Raw genomic sequence first — 19768 nt, 5'->3', positions numbered from 1 at the left:
ATCATACAAGCCAGGACAGAATGTACTGCATGGATCGCACCGTACAAGCTCACAGTACGTTCTTCATGTTGATGATGAGGCTGTCCGTTTGGTTGAACACTAAATGAAAGAATAGCTCCACAACTGACGCTGGTTGCCATAAAGGTTTGCAGCTTTTCAACCCAATATGGCCCCCTTTTTTTCAATAAGGTTACAGCTACTACAAAGCTTTCTACGAGCAAAGCTTCTATTGAGAGCATGTTGCATAAGATCTGGTCATCTCAGCCGGCCGTCGAGCCGATTGTACTCTATGGCTCCGAGACATGGACACTTTCAAATAAATTAGAGAAACGGCTGGATGGCACACCGCCTTCTAATGAGAGCGCAAAATCTCTCTTGGAAGAGCAACCCATCGACTTCTCTAATATACGGCAACCTTCACCGGGTTATTTCACTAGTCCGATCCAGAAGAACACAGTTTGCCGGCCACTGCTAAAGAGCTGATCATGAGGTTATATATCTTCTCTTCTTCTCTGGAAACCTGCCTCAAAGCAGACCAGAGGTAGAAAACTGTCGTTCCCTGATGTCATTGCTATAGGGACACATTCATCAGTAAGCAGGAACTATAGACAGTGCGGCCACCCATTAGTTAGTACCAGTAAGACAACTGAGGGCGAGGGCTGAGTGCATGCATCCGGATGGGGAAGGATCAACATATGGATGGAATGTCAGAACAGGTCAGCTCCATATATGGAGATCTAAGGGTTTGAGGTCAGATGTAGAGTTGCTGGCCAATATGATGACATCAGGGATCTCCATATATGGGCTTAATGTTGATGACATCAGGGAGCTTCAACTCTGATGCTGTCACGTGATGTCACGTGCTCCATCCCTGATGATGTCACGTGATGTCACGTGCCCGACCAACACACAAACTGATGGGAAATGTGCAATTCCATAGTTAACTGTGACCTTTGGTCGCAATAACTTACAGATACCGATAGTTATAGAATTGGGAGGCCACACATTAGTTAATATAACTTACTACAGATAAACTTTTACCTTTAAATGAGAGAAATGCCCTTTAGTAAAAGATCCTTTTGGTACCATAGTAGTAAAACCCTTAACACAATCAGCGCTGGGATTTCTTTCAAAATAACAGCTCGGGGTGCCGTGCAGATATGCCCCCCCCCCCCCTTCTGTTCCGGACAAAAAACGGGAGAAATAATTTTGCTTGCTTACCTGGCTATGATTACGATAAAGTCGCTGAATAATCCCCCGTTCATATTTTGAACGAGAGGCATGTTGAAGTCAGAAATGAAGATAGTATATCCATCTGGTCAAAACCACGGAGAGCTCCCTAGATTAGGAGATACAAGCCTTTCTTTGTGAACGGTAAACAGGGAAGTGAACGCCAACGTGTTCACTTCGCATATTTTCTCTCGTTTGATATCAATGAAAATGCGCTAGCAATGCGTCGGTTGGACGTTCCCACACGTTGTACGGTCTAAATGGGTTAAGAATTGGACGGGGAGGCCACACATTAGTTAGTATAACTTACTATGGATAGTAAGAATTAGACAGTGAGGTCATGCCGTTATTACACTGTATGTCTAACTCTGTCTACTGACATTAAATCCTACAATAGGACTAGTGTGTGCATATCCCATCGAGACCTGATGCGAATGCCTTTTACAGGGCAGCAGTGGCTCAGGGGTAGATTGGCTGGATGGTAACAGAGGTTGTCAGTTCGAACCCTGTGGGCTCCCCCAGAGTTAGTGTCGAAGTGTCCTTGAGCAAGACACTGAACCCCTAATTGCTCCTGATGTGCTGGTTGGTACCTTTGCATGGTTTCCGCCACCATCGGTGTATGAATGTGTGTGTGAATGGGTGAATGTAATGCACAATCTATGTAAAGCGCGTTGGATAAAGGCGCTATATAAATGCACCATTTGCAATTTGTATTTACTTTTAAAATCAGTTAGTTCTCACACTTCCAAGATATCCAAGAGAGTACAAACTGTGACAAACTGTGAGCATGTAGATCTGCTATTGTTGAATAGCCAACGCTGGGAAAAAAAAAACGACACAGATGCATTCCCGGTTTTAAAAGGATATGGCAGTCTTTATAGCTTGAGAGGCGGCTTATCGTCCTGAATGATTGTCCTGCGGCTGCCTCGAAGTCCTCTCTCTCTCGCTCTCTCTCTCTCTCCCTCTCTCTCTCTCCCCCCCCCCCCCCCCCCCCCCCCAACAGCTGAATGTGATGATGACTAACACAAAGCTCAGTGTCCTGTGGCTGATTTCATCTCTTTTTAAACGTCCATCAGTGATTCATGGAGGAATAAAACCATTCCTCCACCCCTGGTAACACATTGTTCTGACCAGTCCTTCCTCGTTAAATAGGAACCTATTGTTAACGGCAGGTTTGTAATTACCGTATAGCAAATGCAATAATAGGGCTTTACAAAGTGGCCTTTTGTCGCATCCTTGTGTGTGTGTGTGTGTGTGTGTGTGTGTGTGTGTGTGTGTGTGTGTGTGTGTGTGTGTGTGTGTGTGTGCTTTCACAATGACAGTGTGCATGTAAATGTAAGGCAATTACACGTTCAAGTTCAACAGTCCACAGTCAATGTGTAATGAGCAGGGTGTGTGTGTGTGTCCGTGTGTCTGTGTGTCCGTGTGTCCGTATGTCTGTGTGTGTGTGTGTGTGTGTGTGTGTGTGTGTGTGTGTGTGTGTGTGTGTGTGTGTGTGTGTGTGTCTGTCCTAACTGTATGGTGACGTATTTCCAGTGAAACAAGGGCTGGGTTCTACTCTGAATGGGGGCGGGGCTCCGCCTGATGGAGGGGAAAGGAACTGGTTGGAATAACGCGTTCCTTCCACCCACTACTGTACGTCCAACCGGGGAAACTCCCCCCCCTGTCAGGTGATAAGAAGACTCCTCATGCATTGAAGGAAGCATGAACGCCGTTCTGAGCTCTCCCCAGGTTGGCAGAAGGGAGAGTAGCACGCAGGAATACAGCTTAGGCAATTGGCATCAGGTGAAGAAAAAAAAAATGATGGCTTACAAATTCTTGGGATAAATGGTAAATGGTGCATTTATATAGCGCCTTTATTCAAGGCGCTTCACATAGCATTACATTCACCCAATCATACACCGGTTGCGGCGGAAGCCACGCAAGGTACCAACCAGCACATCGGGAGCAATTTGGGGTTCAGTGACACTTTGATATGTAGACAGGAGGAGCCGGGATTCGAACCGCTGACCCATGGATCATTGGACGACCTGCTCTACCTCCTGAGCCACAGCCTGCCCTGGGGATAAAACTTGAAATACACATATGTACCTTTAATGGAGGAGCGTTTGGGCAGTATGGTGATGGCCCCCGCCGCCACCTCCTCCAGCTGCCACACGGGGCCGCTCTTGGCCCCCCAGCTGTCCGACCCGATCCACTGGAAGTGTCCCGCCTGGTTGGCCTGCTTGGTGGCGTTCAGGAGCCCCCTGGAACGACATCACCCTTGTGTCAATTAGGGCATTCACTTCTAGTCATTTTTACTAGTTGACTAGTAAACTAGGAAATACATATTTGTACATTTAAAAACTGTGCACATTGGTGACTATAACTATAATCTACCTGATCTTGAGGCCTACAAAATCGGGGGAAAAAAATACACTTTTTTTAAATGTATTTTTATCAACTAGTCAACTAGTACCAACAAGGTCGATTAGTGGTCGATTAGTAGTCGACTAGTTGCTTAATGCCCTAGTGTCAATCACTGAGGGGGGCAATGAGGACCCCCCCTGGAATGTGTCAATCAGTGAGTGTAAACATGAAACCAAATGGACCCCAAAGTGATTGTTAAACATCTGCATTACTTAACCCATTTTGGGCGGGAACCCCTTTTGGTGTTTTAAGCGTTATGCTTTAGCTATTGAAAAATAGCAGATCTACAAGCTCATAGCTCATAGCGGCGAGTGCCGCGCCATGAACTTGTAGGTCTTCTATTTTTTTTAAATCGTGAAAACGTGGCGCAAATCTTTGAATATATATTATTTCAGAGCAAATGTTTTTTAACTCAAATCTTTGCTTCTGGGGAGGTCCCTGGAACAACATATTTTCAGATGGGGGTTGGTGGCCAATTACAGATAATTTTTGGGGGTCCTTGACATGAAATATTGAGAACCACTGATATAGAAATGAGGTTTTTCAGAAAAAAAGAACATTTAAAAAGCCTACGCAATGGACCTTTCGGTAAGCGCCACCCCCGCTCCCGCCCCTCCCCCGTTACTGTAAGGACACGCTTGCTGCTCCTACACTGAGGACCGCGTTATGAAGTATTCATATCAAGAACATCCATACTATAATGACGCCATGGTGAAACGTTGCTGTTGGGCGTCCTGCAACGGTGCTTCATAGGTATACCCAGAACGTTTGGGGCATTTTATTTTTATTCCTTTTCCCGCAGGTGCGCACATGCACATGTGACCAAATTTGACTGAGAGACTGCCATTGGATTTTTATTTATTTTTTCGTTTTTTCATGTCATATGAAAGCAGGGAATCATAGCTTCAAATTGACGTATTGGTTGTTCAGTTTGACCCACCAGTTTTGGAGATATGGCTCATAGTTATGTCTTGCAGAGAAACAGCGAGTTGAGAAAACAGGCTTGAAAGGTTCACTTCTGTGGACTCTAACATTACACCTAGCTACATGTTTAAGCATTTATTTCATATTTACATGTCGATTTCAGCTCTGACACTTATTTCAGACATGCTCTAGTATGTGAAGAGTCTGCCTGTGCTATTAACTCATTTTGAAAAAAAAAAAAAAAAAATGGAATTTGCGTGATGGCAGTCTCTCAGTCAAATCTGGTCACACATGTCAATGTTTACAATATGGAGGTGGAGGAGGCGGCGGCCACTCATTCACCCTCCCAGTAACGGGGGAGGGGCGGGAGCGGGGTGGCGCTTACCGGAAGGTCCATTAGAGAATGTATAAGAATTTAGTTCTTATACAGAGTTATCTTATATAGTTATAAATTAATTTGATCAACGTTTGCCTGATGTTATCTCTCCTAATGGTACCAACAACTATATACTGTAGTGTAAAGCATGGAACAAAAACCAAAAGAAAACTTTAGTTTTGGTTCTGAAAGGCTGAATGTCATCAAAATGGTGGTCCGTGGCTCAAATGCTGAATAAATAACGGAATAATGGATATGAAAAAAGATGATGTTAGATGATCCAGATTACAGATCGCATTTTAACGAAAGACTTTATTCAGAATGTTTTGTGACTTTGTTAATAAAAAAAACTAAACAGTTTTACGTCATACTGCACAGAGAGAGCTTTCCATAAACACAGAGGAGGGGCTGTAGTGCGGCGACTGTAATGTAATCACGGCTGTGACATTTTACTGTGCAGATGGTGCAGGTGATCAATGTAGCTTAGTTTATTTTAACCCATTTTGGGCGGGAACCCCTTTTGGTGTTTTAAACATTGTTATAATGTAGCTATTGAAAAATAGCAGATCTACAAGCTCATAGCGCGCCACCGAGTGGCGCGCTACGAGCTTGTAGGTCTGCTATTTTTGAAAAGTCGTGAAAATGTGGTGCAAATCTTTGAATATATATTCTTTCAGAGCAAACGGTTTGAACTCAAATCTTTGCTTCTGGGGGGGGCGTCCCTGGAACAACATATATTCAGATGGTGGTCGGCGGCCAATTACATATATTTTATCACCACTGATACTACAGAAACATGAGGTATTTCAGAAAACCGTCAGAATCTAGAAGACATTTTTTTTAAATATCGACGTCAGGGCCTAAATGGGTTAAAAAAAACTAAAACTAAAAGGTGAGCGAGCCTCTAAACAGATGGTCTGACTTCCTGCGTCGATCGTGTAAACCTGTCATGAACACTGTGCCTGTGTTGTTGTTATGTGAGCGCTAGTTGTTACGCTTCACGGCCCATCACACAAACACATTTACATATAGCGTATATATATATGTTTGGTTCGAGGCCATGGCTGAGGCCATGTGCTTTATTTCCATAATATCCATATCTGACAGTATACGTATTTCCCCAGTATACTGTTGGTGTTGGTGTAGAAGACTCCCAGAATACAGAATGTGTCTTTTATTTCAATAATATCCATATCTGACAGTGTATACTGTTGGTGTTAGTGTATAAGTCTCCCAGTGTACAGAATGTGTCTATATTTCCATAATATCCATGCGTGACAGATATGGATATTATGTACTGTACTGTTACTGTACGGTGTATAAGTGTCCCGGTCGACTATGATGTGTCTTCCTCTGCATGAGAATTAAAACTAATGTTTGATTCTGTGTTGCTTTTACGCCTACGTTCTCCCCTGCGGGGCGTCGTAAATGAAACAATATCTGCGTGTGTGTGTGTGTGTGTGTGTGTGTGGGTGTGTGTGTGTGTGTGCGTGTGCGTGTGTGTGTGTGTGTGTGTGTGCGTGCGCGTGCGTGCGCGGGGTTGGGGGGTAAATGAAACAATATCTCTCCCCGCTCTGTGTTGTCATCTGTATTCCCTGTTCACCTCCGAGACATGCTTTTTTTGTTCGGTGGAGACGTGTGGCGCGTGCGTGCGTGCGTGCGTGCGTGCGTGTGTGCGTACGTGCGTGCGTGCGCGCGTGCGTGCTGCAACGCGTGGTAAATCTGTCCTCGCGCTTCCAGCGAGGCTCTCAGAGTAAAGACCTCAACGTGACGAGTCATCATCCAGCCGCCTCTCGACAGCAGAGTTTCACTGCCGTCGACGACAGTGAAACTGGAGAGGTGCTTGATGACAGCCACGACCAGAGCCATAAGAGTAATGGCTCCTACACACTGCACCTTATTTGCTCCGATTATGCTGTTGGAGAGCATTTTTTGGCGTTTGGAGTTTTTGGTCGCTGTGTGTGAAAGGAGCTGCGAGAAGATCCAGCCCTTGAGGATGTGACTTCCTCACCGTATGTCTTCCTCACTGTATGTCTTCCTCACCGTATGTCTTCCTCACCGTATGTCTTCCTCACTAACATCACTGTGATGTGTCTTCCTCACCATATGTCTTCCTCACTAACATAGCTGTGATGTGTCTTCATCACCGTATGTCTTCCTCACTGTATGTCTTCCTCACTGTATGTCTTCCTCACCGTATGTCTTCCTCACTGTATGTCTTCCTCACTGTATGTCTTCCTCGCCGTATGTCTTCCTCACTGTATGTCTTCCTCACCGTATGTCTTCCTCACCGTATGTCTTCCTCACCTTATGTATTCCTCACTGTATGTCTTCCTCACCTCATGTCTTCCTCACTGTATGTCTTCCTCACCGTATGTCTTCCTCACGTATGTCTTCCTCACCGTATGTCTTCCTCACCGTATGTCTTCCTCACTGTATGTCTTCCTCACTGTATGTCTTCCTCACTGTATGTCTTCCTCACCGTATGTCTTCCTCATTGTATGTCTTCCTCACTGTATGTCTTCCTCACCGTATGTATTCCTCACTGTATGTCTTCATCACCTTGTGTCTTCCTCACTGTATGTCTTCCTCACCTCATGTCTTCATCACTGTATGTCTTCCTCACTGTATGTCTTCCTCACCGTATGTCTTCCTCACTGTATGTCTTCCTCACTGTATGTCTTCCTCACCGTATGTCTTCCTCACTGTATGTCTTCCTCACCTTATGTCTTCCTCACTGTATGTCTTCCTCACTTCATGTCTTCCTCACTGTATGTCTTCCTCACCTTATGTCTTCTCACTGTATGTCTTCCTCACTGTATGTCTTCCTCATTAACATCACTGTGATGTGTCTTCCTCACCATGTGTCTTCCTCACCTTATGTCTTCCTCGCTGGCGAACACGATGACGGCCCTGGAGCTGGGCGTCTCCAGCAGCTGTTGGACGGCTCTGTCGTAATCCTCCTGTTTGGAGTTGAGAGGAATCTTCACTGACTGAGAGACGCAGATCCCACCTTTCAGAGAGAGAGAGAGAGAGAGAGAGAGAGAGAGAGAGAGAGAGAGAGAGAGAGATGATGAGGCCTCTGCGGGATGAGAGACGCACACACAGACACAAACACAAACACACACACACACACACACACACACACACACACACACACACGCACACGCACACAAAGCGCAAAGCCTGAAGTGCACAATAGCTGATCTTTTTTTTCATGGAAATCACAAGCATATGGAAGTGGCAGACACTCAAACAGAAAGTTAAATAGTGGAGGGTGGATGTTGGCACCTCCGTCACACTCTACGCTATAGGCTCTGTGTTTTCTTTGCCAAACAAATAGATGCGTGCGTACCATAATAGCTTCATGCCTGGTGCATTTGCATCGAGGCACGTTACTTATCAGCTGGAAGCCGCGAGCGGAGCGGAAGGAAGACTCTATTTGCATTAACAACAAACACAAAGCACCGAAGAGGAACGGCAGACGACATGTCGAACAGTATACACCAGTACTACGTCTCCTATTCAGTCTAATTCAGAGGGAAATCACTTCACTAATCCAACCCTCCTGTCAGATTTATTTAAAGCTATCATCAACAACCTGTCACCGCTGGGCACAGTCAGAGAACCAATCGAAATGCAGATAACATGACAATGTGTTGTGCCAACGTATTGAAAATGATCATAGTAATGGAGCGTTTTTCGAAAATGTTTCAAACAGGTCGAAAATTGCGATTTCAGAAAGGCGGTTATAAGCCTCTGTCACGCACACACACACACACACACACACGCACACACACACACACACACACACACACACACACACACACACACACACACACACACACACACACACACACACACAATTCCAACACATTTTAAATCACCTGGAATGTCAGTGTTAGTCTTGTTTTAGTCAACTAAATATATTTTAGTCGACTAAATCTACAGTTGATGTAATAATGAATTGCATTTTTATAGCGCTTTTCCAAGTGCTCAAGGCGCTTCACAATGGTTCATTCATTCATACATTGGGAGGTGAAGCGGCGAACAGTCGACACCAGCGTCCTCACTTCCCACATTCACACACCAATGGTGGCAAGCTCACACCGACCAACTCATTGGAGGCAATGTAGGGTTCAATGTCTTGCCCAAGACACTTCGACATGTGGACAGGAGGAGCTGGGATTCGAACCGTCGACCCAGGGATCATTGGACGACCTGCTCTACCTCCTGAGCCACAGCCGCCCATGTAGTCGACTAAAATGTGTTTTGCCTTCCTTGATGGAGTCAAAATGACTGATTTTACACTTGCTGGAAATAGCCGATTTGCAAGCTCACAAGCTCGCATCGCGCTACGACGTGCTGTGAGCTTGTAGATCGGCTATTTTCAGCATGCAACCAAGTGTAAAATGACTTATAGGCCTACTGGATCTCTTGTCCACTAGTCCCTTCCTTCCTAACATTTTAGTCTAGTTTTTATTTGTTGACGAAATTGTCAATATATTTAGTCTTAGATTAAGTCATCATAGCTTCGTTTTCATTTAGTTTCCATTCAGATTTCGTCAGTGAAAAAAGGTAGTCGACGAACATTTGTTGTCATAGGATTAGACGACGAAATCAACGCGAAATCAACGCCTCGACAGACAGAGGTGATTAAACGTAATCATTTTCCAGACAGTCACACAGCCTCTAATTAGTTTGTACAGGATGAAAGCTAGTGATTTGCTTCCGCGTGTCACTAATTGCTTATTAGATAATTCACCTGCTCGGTGGCCGCGTTGTCCTTGAGGAAACATTGATTCAGGTATTTTTAGACTTTCCATAATCCATGTCCGTCTGAGCTGCGAAAAACTACAGGCTGTAAAATGAGCTCATTTGCGGCTGTCAAGTTGTTTAAGGTCATGTTTTTTAGATGTTACCCGGCTAGCCTAGCGCACTCTGTCTGAGCGCATATAGACAGAGACTAGCAAGGTGTTTTTTAGATGCTAGCCGGCTAGCCTAGCGCACTCTGTCTGAGCGCATAGACAGAGACTAGCAAGGTGTTTTTTAGATGTTAGCCGGCTAGCTTAGCGCACTCTGTCTGAGCGCATAGACAGAGACTAGCAAGGTGTTTTTTAGATGTTAGCCGGCTAGCCTAGCACACTCTGTCTGAGTGCATAGACAGAGACTAGCAAGGTGTTTTTTAGATGTTAGCCGGCTAGCCTAGCACACTCTGTCTGAGCGCATAGACAGAGACTAGCAAGGTGTTTTTTAGATGCTAGCCGGCTAGCCTAGCGCACTCTGTCTGAGCGCATAGACAGAGACTAGCAAAGGTGTTAAGTAACTAAGTACATTTACTGAAGTACTGCACTGTCAAGTAATGCAATTTGGAGGCAATTTCACTTCACTGGAGTATTTCCAATTTTCTGTACTTATTATTTCTACCCCACTACATCTCGGAGGCATATATTGTACTCTTTACTCCACTACAATTATTTGAAAACTTTAGTTAGTAGATTTAGATTATTAGGCCTATAATGGTCGGCAATGGCCGGCCGCGCGATGACTCTCTGTCTCTCTCTCTTTCTCTCTCTGCCAAATGTAGACACACATGATAATAAACCAAAGTGTCTTCCACCATTATACAGCGTATGGGGTTACAGAGCAACATAACCTTTTGAAGCAGTTTGGGCAAACAGACCAGACTGTGTGTCATAGGTCTACTAACGAGGTCTTTATCCAAAGCAACGTGCAGCCGTCCTGAGTCAACAGCCGTGCTCTATCCAAACCAATTATAATTCCTACCAATTCCCAGCTCTCTCTCTCTCTCTCTCTCTCTCTCTCTCTCTCTCTCTCTCTCACTCTCATTTACCAGATAACCTTTCAGTTCGGTGTCTCCCGTAATAGATAGAGAAACGGGGAAAGAAACTCCCGGTCTTAATTGCCCGGTCTCCTCAGGCTCATTACTTTGATATAAACACCTTTTTAGCTGGCATTGCACACGTCCTGTGTTTACCGTAACACATATTTAAAGGCATCACATCGCTAAATGGATGCTGCCAAAACCTCTGTGGGCCTTCTGCTCACACAACTCTGCAAACTGCAGATCAATTAGAATTGTTTTTTTCCTCGCCGGTTGTGAGACAAAGCTTCAGCTAAAAGACAATTGGGAACAGCTGCTGTAATCCCCCCTTAATATAAGCCCGAAACTAAAGTATAAATGGAGAGATGTTGTTATTGTGGCTGCAGCTCCAGCCTGGACGATACTTAGGAGATATTGTGCTTGTCCCCGAAAAACATGAAAAACACTAAAACCACTAAAACCAATCGTCCTCGCTGTGCTGTTAGTGTGTACAACAGCGCTCTCCAGGGGATTTGGTCGACTAAAATGTATTCTAGCGGTGCCTTGTGGTCCTCTGCATAATATCGGAATCGGTAAGAATCGGTATCGGACACTGCAAATAATCGGAGATCGGATATCAGTCATAATTTCATAATCGTGCACCTCCTACTTATTACCTCAACGATCTGCCTCCTATACCGCTATATAAACCTGTCCTCGGTATAGATTGGGAGGATTCGTATATCTCTGATGAAATAACAATAATGGGAATTATGTTCACAGGCACACCAATGAATCAAACATGGAGCCTATACCTACTGCCTATATGTATGAGAGATATTCCTCAGTGAGATATGCACAGTACCCTGCTAGGAGCCACACGCGGATAACCTTGGCATTATTTCTCACATGCTGGCCAAAGCACTCTATTAATACCCATGATTTACATGAATTAGCAATGAGCCAGCTGTGTAACACGGCCCGGTGCCAACACAGAAGGCCCGAGCATGTACCTGTACCTATGGTGCATCTCCATTAGACACTTAACCTCTTTAACCTTACGATTACAATGGAGGCATTTAGCAGATGCTCTTAATCCAGAGTGATTTACAGTAAACAAGAACACCACATGGTGATACATCAAATACATGTCATCAAGAATCATAAGGAAGGCCCCGGACGGTTAGCTCAACTGTCTGGGCACCCAGGCTGCCGAGCCAGCTGGACGGCGTGCCGCGGGTTCGACTCCCGCTCCCGACGGCCTTTGTGTCTCCCCCACCCCCAATCTCTCTGCCCATTTCCTGTCAGTATACTTTCGCCTAAAGGCAGAAAACCCCCCAAAATATGTTACATTTAAAAAAAAATCATATAAGCAAACTAAAAGTCTAACATCCATCTAACAGTAGAATATCTCTATACAATGAAACTATGCGTATACACTATGTCTACGTACTACGTATCTAAATCAGTGGTTCCCAAACTTTTTCATGACAAGGACCCCCAAGTTGACACTAATTATCCCCGCGGACCCCCATTTCAAGAGATATGCCAGATATGACCCCCAGTTTGACATGCATTAGTCTACGGACCCCCATTTAATGGCATTTCTATCTGTGGGACCCCCAATTTATATTGTAAAATCAATGTTAATTTAACTACAAATGGAATTCATATTTATATTGTATTTATATATTTTTTATTATTATTTATTTTTTTAATTATTATTATTTATATTTATTTATATTATAATTTATATTGTAAAATCAATGTGAATTTAACTACAAATGGAACCAAACGGACCTGCAAGTTAAATGTTAATTTAACTACAAATGGAACCAAACGGACCCGTTAGGGTCCGTTTGGTTCCGTTTGTACACTCTCAGAGTTACAGACCCATAACGGTTCATTTGGTTCCAAACTATCATTTAGCTGGGGGACCCCCTGGAACTCCCTCATGGACCCCACTTTGGGAACCAATAATCTAAATTATATATGTTGAGCCTTTGCATACGCCTGTACAAGGCTATAGAGCAAGCACTATGGTAAGGGCTGCGGACTATTATAGTTAGGGGACTCTGGTCAGGGCTTTGCTATATAGTGCACCGGTTCCCAAACACTACTTGTCACTACTTGTAAATTAAGTAATGCAGCTGTTTAACAGCAATTCAACTCTTGAGAGCGTAAAATGAAATGGTTACAATATTAACCTCTCCGCCATGCAGGGGACCTCCTGGAGCCCCCTCAAGAACCACCGGTGGTCCCCGCACCATGCACATGGTTGAAAACCACTGCTCTACTTCTACACCCAAATCTTGCCGATCTACAAGCTCACACAACGTGTCTCATGAGCTTGTTGTGAGCCTCTGTGTGTGAGCTTGTAGATCCCCCCCCCCCCCAGCCTGCCCTCCACCCACGAGGCCCTCATTCCCTCACCGAACCACCACCACATTCTCCCCCTACCCTACCCCTCCTTTCCCACAGCCTCCAACCACCTACTAGCCACACCTAATGCTTCCCCCCCCCCCCCCACACACCACCACCCCCCCCCCAGCCCCACCGAGCTGAGGCCCCGGGGGAGATTCCATAATGCTGCAATTATATTTATCACCTCCGGAGTGGAGAGGAAAGGGGCAAGGCAGCCTGATCCTCCACAGCACCCAGAGGCATGAGCGCAGGCATGAGAGCACCACATTGCACGCGCACACACACACAGAGGCAGGGGAGCAACGCACGCGCATGCACGCACGCACGCATGCACGCACGCACGCACGCACGCACGCACGCACGCACGCACGCAGGCACGCACGCACGCACACACACGCACACACACACACCCACACACACAGGAGTGCCATTCCTAGCTGCTCTGTTCTATTCTGGATGTCTGTCGCTGCGGGCTGCGTGGAAAAAAAACCTTGTATCTCCAAAACTGTACGTTTTGTACTTTTAAAAAAAAAATTATAGCGCTTTTCTATTACTCAAAGCTCTTTACAATGGTTCATTAATTTCATTGTATACTTAAAATAATATACTTAAAACTGGTCAAATCTGATTTTGCTGCTATAATGTTGAGCACATAAATTGTAATTGTACTGCTAATGTGGTAATGTAATGCAAATGCAAATAGCAAAGCTAATATTAGTTGGATGGCTAAAGTGACAATTTTCTTTTGGTGGGAGGATGCATGGCTGATTCTGTGTGTGAAGTCACACCTGGTAGCCGGAGCCAAATATTGACACATAAACTAGCACCTCCGAGTAAAAGCAGACAACCTATCCAGTATTAATCTTGTAACCCCTGTAAGTGTAATAATGCTTTATGGTGTCATCCACTCACAGTTAACAGTTTTTGTATTGTTGTGCTTGGAATGCAAACTGTTAATACATACTTCAATCAATCAATCAATCAATCAATCAATCAATCAATGTATTCTAATTCTAGCCTGGTTGTAATCTCACAAAAATGTTTTAGGTAATTCCGGTATTCCGGGATTTTTCAAAAATAATGGTGCTATAGTGCCACACAGATGAGGCAGATTTTACTCTGAAAAACCGGAAGGCATAATCTTCCGTTACTACCTCACGCTGTCAAATCTAAAGTCTCTCTTTATATTCCAATAAAGTCAGAAATGAAGGCAGAACATTGACCGCTTTGATCAAAACCATGGAGAGCGCCGTAGATTTAGAGAGAAGAGACAAAAAAAAAAAGATGTCAGCGATCCCCTTTGCTATCATTAAATGTGTGTACTACATTCAGGTTTTATTTCTCACAGTTCTAAGGAGGGATGGATGAAAACATTCTGTTGGCAGCTGGCTTCAATCAATTCCAGGGAGAGGTTTTTTTTCTCTTTTTTTAGCCTTCAAATTTGCTTACATGTGGTGTTTGTGATCAAATAGAAACAAACTGTATCCCATTTCCACTTGACTCTGGCATGAACCAATGGAGAAAGATTCGCCCAAACACGGCCAAGAGAGATTAGATGAGATGAGAGAGAGAGAGAGAGAGAGAGAGAGAGAGAAGGAATGGGGAAATTCACAAAGAAATCAATAGTGGCTGTACCCCCCCCCCCCCCCCCCCCCCCCCCCCACACACACACACACACACACACACACACACACACACACACACACGCGCGCGCACCATCACAGTCCTGGCCTGCCCTGGGATAATGGGTGGGCAGCTAACCCCGATTGCATTAGTCTACTGCATGGTCCTCCTTGAAGTGGAGAAGACACTAATGCATCTGACATTTCACTGCATCCAAGTATGTGCACGCACGCACGCACGCACACACACACGCATGCCGTACGATCCACTCCCCTGCTATCCTCATTCAGGCATAAACCTTGTATCGCCAAATTCCAATCTTTTATGTTTGTTGTTTCTATCGTTTTAATTCCCCACTTCCATCATACACGAAGAGTGTCCAGAAAAAAAATGCGGACTGCCTTCCTTTCTCATTGTACGTATGTCTGTCCAGCACCTATGGTTTTGGTAGGAGGTACCTTCACTAAAAACGCCGGGACAACGCTCCACACGTCCCAAACTCTTCTCCCTTCTGGCTCCAAAACTATGGAATGCACTTCCCATCACAGTCAGAACTGCAGCCTCACTCCCAATCTTCCACCGTAGTCTGAAAACCCACCTCTTCAGACTCCACCATGGCCCGTAGCACTTGCCCTAGCCTAGCCCCTTAGATAGCACATTATGTAGACTTAGATAGTATTTTAAACAGACTTATAGCTTGTTACGTAGACAGCTCTAGAATTGCACTTTATGCAGTCATAGCACTTTATAGTACACATGTATAATATATTATATAGTATAGTATGTATAGTTAACATAGATACTCCACTGTTACGTTCTTAGTTTACGCATGATTCATGATAACTACTTTTTATGTATGTGATGTATGCCATGCTTTTGTTATTACTTAATGTAAGTCGCTCTGGATTAAGAGCGTCTGCTAAATGCCTAAATTGTAAATTGTAAATTGGTAGTCTTTTGTAGCCAGACAACTATTCCACAATCTACGAATGCTATTATAGAGACTGGTACACCGAAATACGAGCAAGGAAGCTGCCATTTCCGTTCACGAACATTACATGTATTCTTTTAATATCCATTTCTGCTAAGCACCAAGCTATATATGCTTATTTATATTAGGATAAATTTGGGCGACTGTAAAGACGAAACGGAAGTGGGGTGGAGGCTTCACTAAACTGCTCCCGATCAGACCTTCCGTGCTCAGTCCAGACTGTATGACGGAAGCATTCGGAAATTCCAGGAGGCAACAGTCTGTCAACGCAAGACTACATTTTTGGGAATGTATAAAATATTGGTAACCACTTAACCCCTATGTATACGTCTTTGATCGTGGTCCCATAGAGAACTGTACTTGGCGGCTGGCTATTTGTCCCTTAACGGCACGTCTCTCCACTGAAAAAAGCCGATCTACAAGCTCACGACACGGCACGCTGTGCGCCATTATTCCGACGGCGCGTTGGTCCGACTCGCCCCATCACTAACCCTGTCCCTGTAACCCTAACCGCACGTGAAGACACGTTGTCGAACTAAAGCGCTGTTGGAATTACTGTACGAGCGGATCCCTGTTGGGACGCGTCTATTATGACATGGCCAGTAAAGGGTTCATGTGTTTGTAATTTCAGTATAATTCAACACACCGACCTCACCTGGGCAATTAAATAAATCAGATTCTGAATCTACTGTTCTGTGTTGCACGGTGAAACACATTGCTTCATAGATACTGTGCTGTGTGTTGAGCTGACCAAAGTAGACTATGTATGTGCTTTGGTTGTCATAATAGTTCAAATCATTGAAGACAGGTGTGTGGGGAAGGAAGCTACAGAACATATAGTTCAAATCATTGAAGACAGGTGTGTGGGGAAGGAAGCTATACTGAACATTATAGTTTAAATCATTGAAGACAGGTGTGGGGAAGGAAGCTACTGAACATATAGTTTAAATCATTGAAGACAGGCGTGTGGGGCAGGAAGCTACAGAACATGTAGTTTAAATCATTGAAGACAGGCGTGTTGGGCAGGAAGCTACAGAACATATAGTTTAAATCATTGAAGACAGGTGTGTGGGGAAGCTACAGAACACACAGCCTTTGATCTTATCAATGTACAGCACATGGTCCTATGGGTATTATGTATGCCGTTGCGTAATCTGTGATTTATTTAAAGACATGAATCCTTGGTGTTTTGGAGCCTTTCCATTTATAATTCTCATTCAGCTTGCGTGCAAAAGCAACATGTTTTTATTTTCCCCCGACTGCATGCGTCGCTGGAGGACCTTTTTCATTTCCTGATATAATTCTCATTCGGCTTCCGTGCAAAAGCAAAATGTTTTCATTTCCCCCCCGACTGCGTCTCAGCAGCAAAGGATGAGTCAACACAAGCGAGCGCCTCTCTAAGCTGGTCGTCTCTCACCGGCAGCAGCTACAAACCTGTTCGAAATACAATACTAGAAGTGTTGTGGTTTTTATCTCTCTCTCTCTCGCTCTCCTCTGTCTCTTTGATACGGAACGACATCAGAGGAAAAGAACAAGCTAGTTAGAGAGCTGAAGAGAAACTGCACGCATCGCAGGGTGCATCGAGTGAACAAACCTCCAAAGTAAGCACTAAATCAAATCAGCACCAACTTTTCCCCCCCTTTTCGTTTCATTTAACCCATTTTGGGCGGGAACCCATTTTGGTGTTTTAAAGCATTGTGTCATACTTTAGCTATTGAAAAATAGCAGATCTACAAGCTCATAGCGCGCCACCGAGTGGCGCGCTACGAGCTTGTAGTTCTGCTATTTTAGAAAAGTCGTGAAAATGTGGCGCACATCTTTGCTTCTGAGGGGTCCCTGGAACTACATATTTTCAGATGGGGGTCGGTGGCCAATTACATATAATTTTTGGGGTCCTTGACATGAAATATTGAGAACCACTGACATAGAAACATGAGGTTTTTTTCCGAAAACTGTCAGGATTTAGAAGACATTTTTTTAAATTTCGACGTCAGGCCTAAATGGGTTAATTCGTACACAACAAACCTGCTTCTTTTCCCAGTACGTTCTCTCTCTCTCATCCCGAACACACACCACAAACATCCTCTTAAACTTTTAATGGGTGTAGTCTGCAGCGCTAAGATGAAATATTCATGGACGGCTCTGCTGGACTCTGCCCCCAAGGGATATCATTAGCTTTCACTGTCGGTTTCACAAGGTTCCTAGTGCACATATTGGTCAATCGGAGAGGAGATGGATGGAGAGTCACTGCCGAATGCCGATTGACTGCAATTGGACAGAGCTCTCTGTGTGTGTGTGTGTGTGTGTGTGTGTGTGTGTGTGTGTGGGGGGGGGGGGGGGGGGGGGGGTGTATGTAGAGGACAGGGTGACAATCAGGGAGGAACTTTCCGTTCGGTCAATAATGGTCCCAGCACCCACCAGTACTTCAAAGTCAAAGTAACGATAATCCTCGTAATGAGTGGACCACCAGTAAAATGTGTACTTGAGTTAAGATACTGTTTGCCCTTTTTTTTCACCTCAGAAATAGTGTGCGAATTAGAGCCTATATCTGTCGTTGGATGCTGTTAACCTTGGTGAATAAATACGTCTACGGGCTAAAGAAAAGGCCGCACACTCGTAGTGCATTATGTATTTCTCGCTTCGAAAGTTTTCAAAAACATTATTCAGAGCAACGTGTAACATTACGTTGTGTGTGTGTGTGTGTGTGTGTGTGTGTGTGTGTGTGTGTGTGTGTGTGTGTGTGTGTGTGTGTGTGTGTGTGTGTGTGTGTGTGTGTTTGCATGGCTGCCATGTTGGATACGGCACAAAATCCAAGCAGTGCAGATTGATATGAGCCAATCAGGTGCTCTGAGTCTTTCATTGGACATATTGATATGAGCCAATCAGGTGCTATGAGTCTTTGATTGGACATATTGATATGAGCCAATCAGGTGATCAGAGTCTTTGATTGGACATATTGATATGAGCCAATCAGGTGCTCTGAGTCTTTGATTGGACATATTGATATGAGCCAATCAGGTGCTATGAGTCTTTGATTGGACATATTGATATGAGCCAATCAGGTGATCTGAGTCTTTGATTAGACAGATTGATATGAGCCAATCAGGTGCTCTGACTGAGGCCTCATGATATGATATGATGTAGTACTTTATTGTTTCTATGTCAGTGGTTCTCAAACATATTCATGGACCCCAAATATGACATTTGCCGCCGACCCCCATCTGAAAATATGTTGTTCCAGGGACCCTCCCAGTAGCAAAGATGTGAGTTAAAAACTTGCTCTGTAACCATATAATATATATTCAAGTTAGCAGATCTAGAAGTTAGCAGATCTAGAAGCTCAGAGTGCCGCGCTAAAAAAAAGAAGAATGAATGTAGATATATGTGCAGGATTTGCATACAGATGTGATTTAACTGTTTTTTAAATATAGGCCTATATATATATATATATATATATATATATATATATATCAAAAAGGGAAAAACCTTCCAAGGAAGGGACTGCACACTCCAGGGAACAAAGACGGACAACTTACTGCATCAACTTATTTATTAGCACGACGCATTTCGCCGTGAGCTTCGTCAGGTGCTATAGCACCTGACGAAGCTCACGGCGAAACGCCTGCTAACTAGTCTATGCCTGCTAACTAGACTTGCACCTCCCACGGGTCTTGTTGGATGTGCAGGAGTCCTTTTTCGTCTCATATATATATATATATATATATATATATATATATATACATATATATATTGTAAAGAAAAAGTCTGTCTCAAATGTATGCCAGTGTGCCAGTGATCAGTGATCCGCTGTGCCAATGTTGGGCTGGCACCCGTGCCTAGTATAGAGTGATGTCTACACAGTGCACGCACACACACACTGACCTGAACTGCACCCTTCTCCTTCTCAAAGTGTAATGGAAGAAAATAACTGCAGAGGAGCGTGTGTGGTAGCACAGACTTCACGCCT

At 44.3% G+C, this 19768-nt stretch overlaps 1 pseudogene across 1 annotated transcript in view; it reads right to left on the bottom strand.

Moving 5' to 3' along the window:
* Nucleotides 1-19768, bottom strand: part of LOC306934245 (metabotropic glutamate receptor 7-like) — a 285618-nt pseudogene that overhangs the window by 149504 nt on the left and 116346 nt on the right. The window contains exons 4-5 of the transcript in view: nucleotides 7817-7952; nucleotides 3322-3476 (exon numbers count right to left, since the gene is read on the bottom strand). The product of the transcript in view is annotated as a metabotropic glutamate receptor 7-like (transcript). The remainder of the gene's footprint in view (nucleotides 1-3321; nucleotides 3477-7816; nucleotides 7953-19768) is intronic.

This window comes from Electrona antarctica (genome assembly GCF_951216825.1).
Source record: "Electrona antarctica genome assembly, chromosome: 2".
Taxonomy (NCBI): domain Eukaryota; kingdom Metazoa; phylum Chordata; class Actinopteri; order Myctophiformes; family Myctophidae; genus Electrona; species Electrona antarctica.
This window is presented reverse-complemented; position numbering and strand designations above follow the sequence as displayed.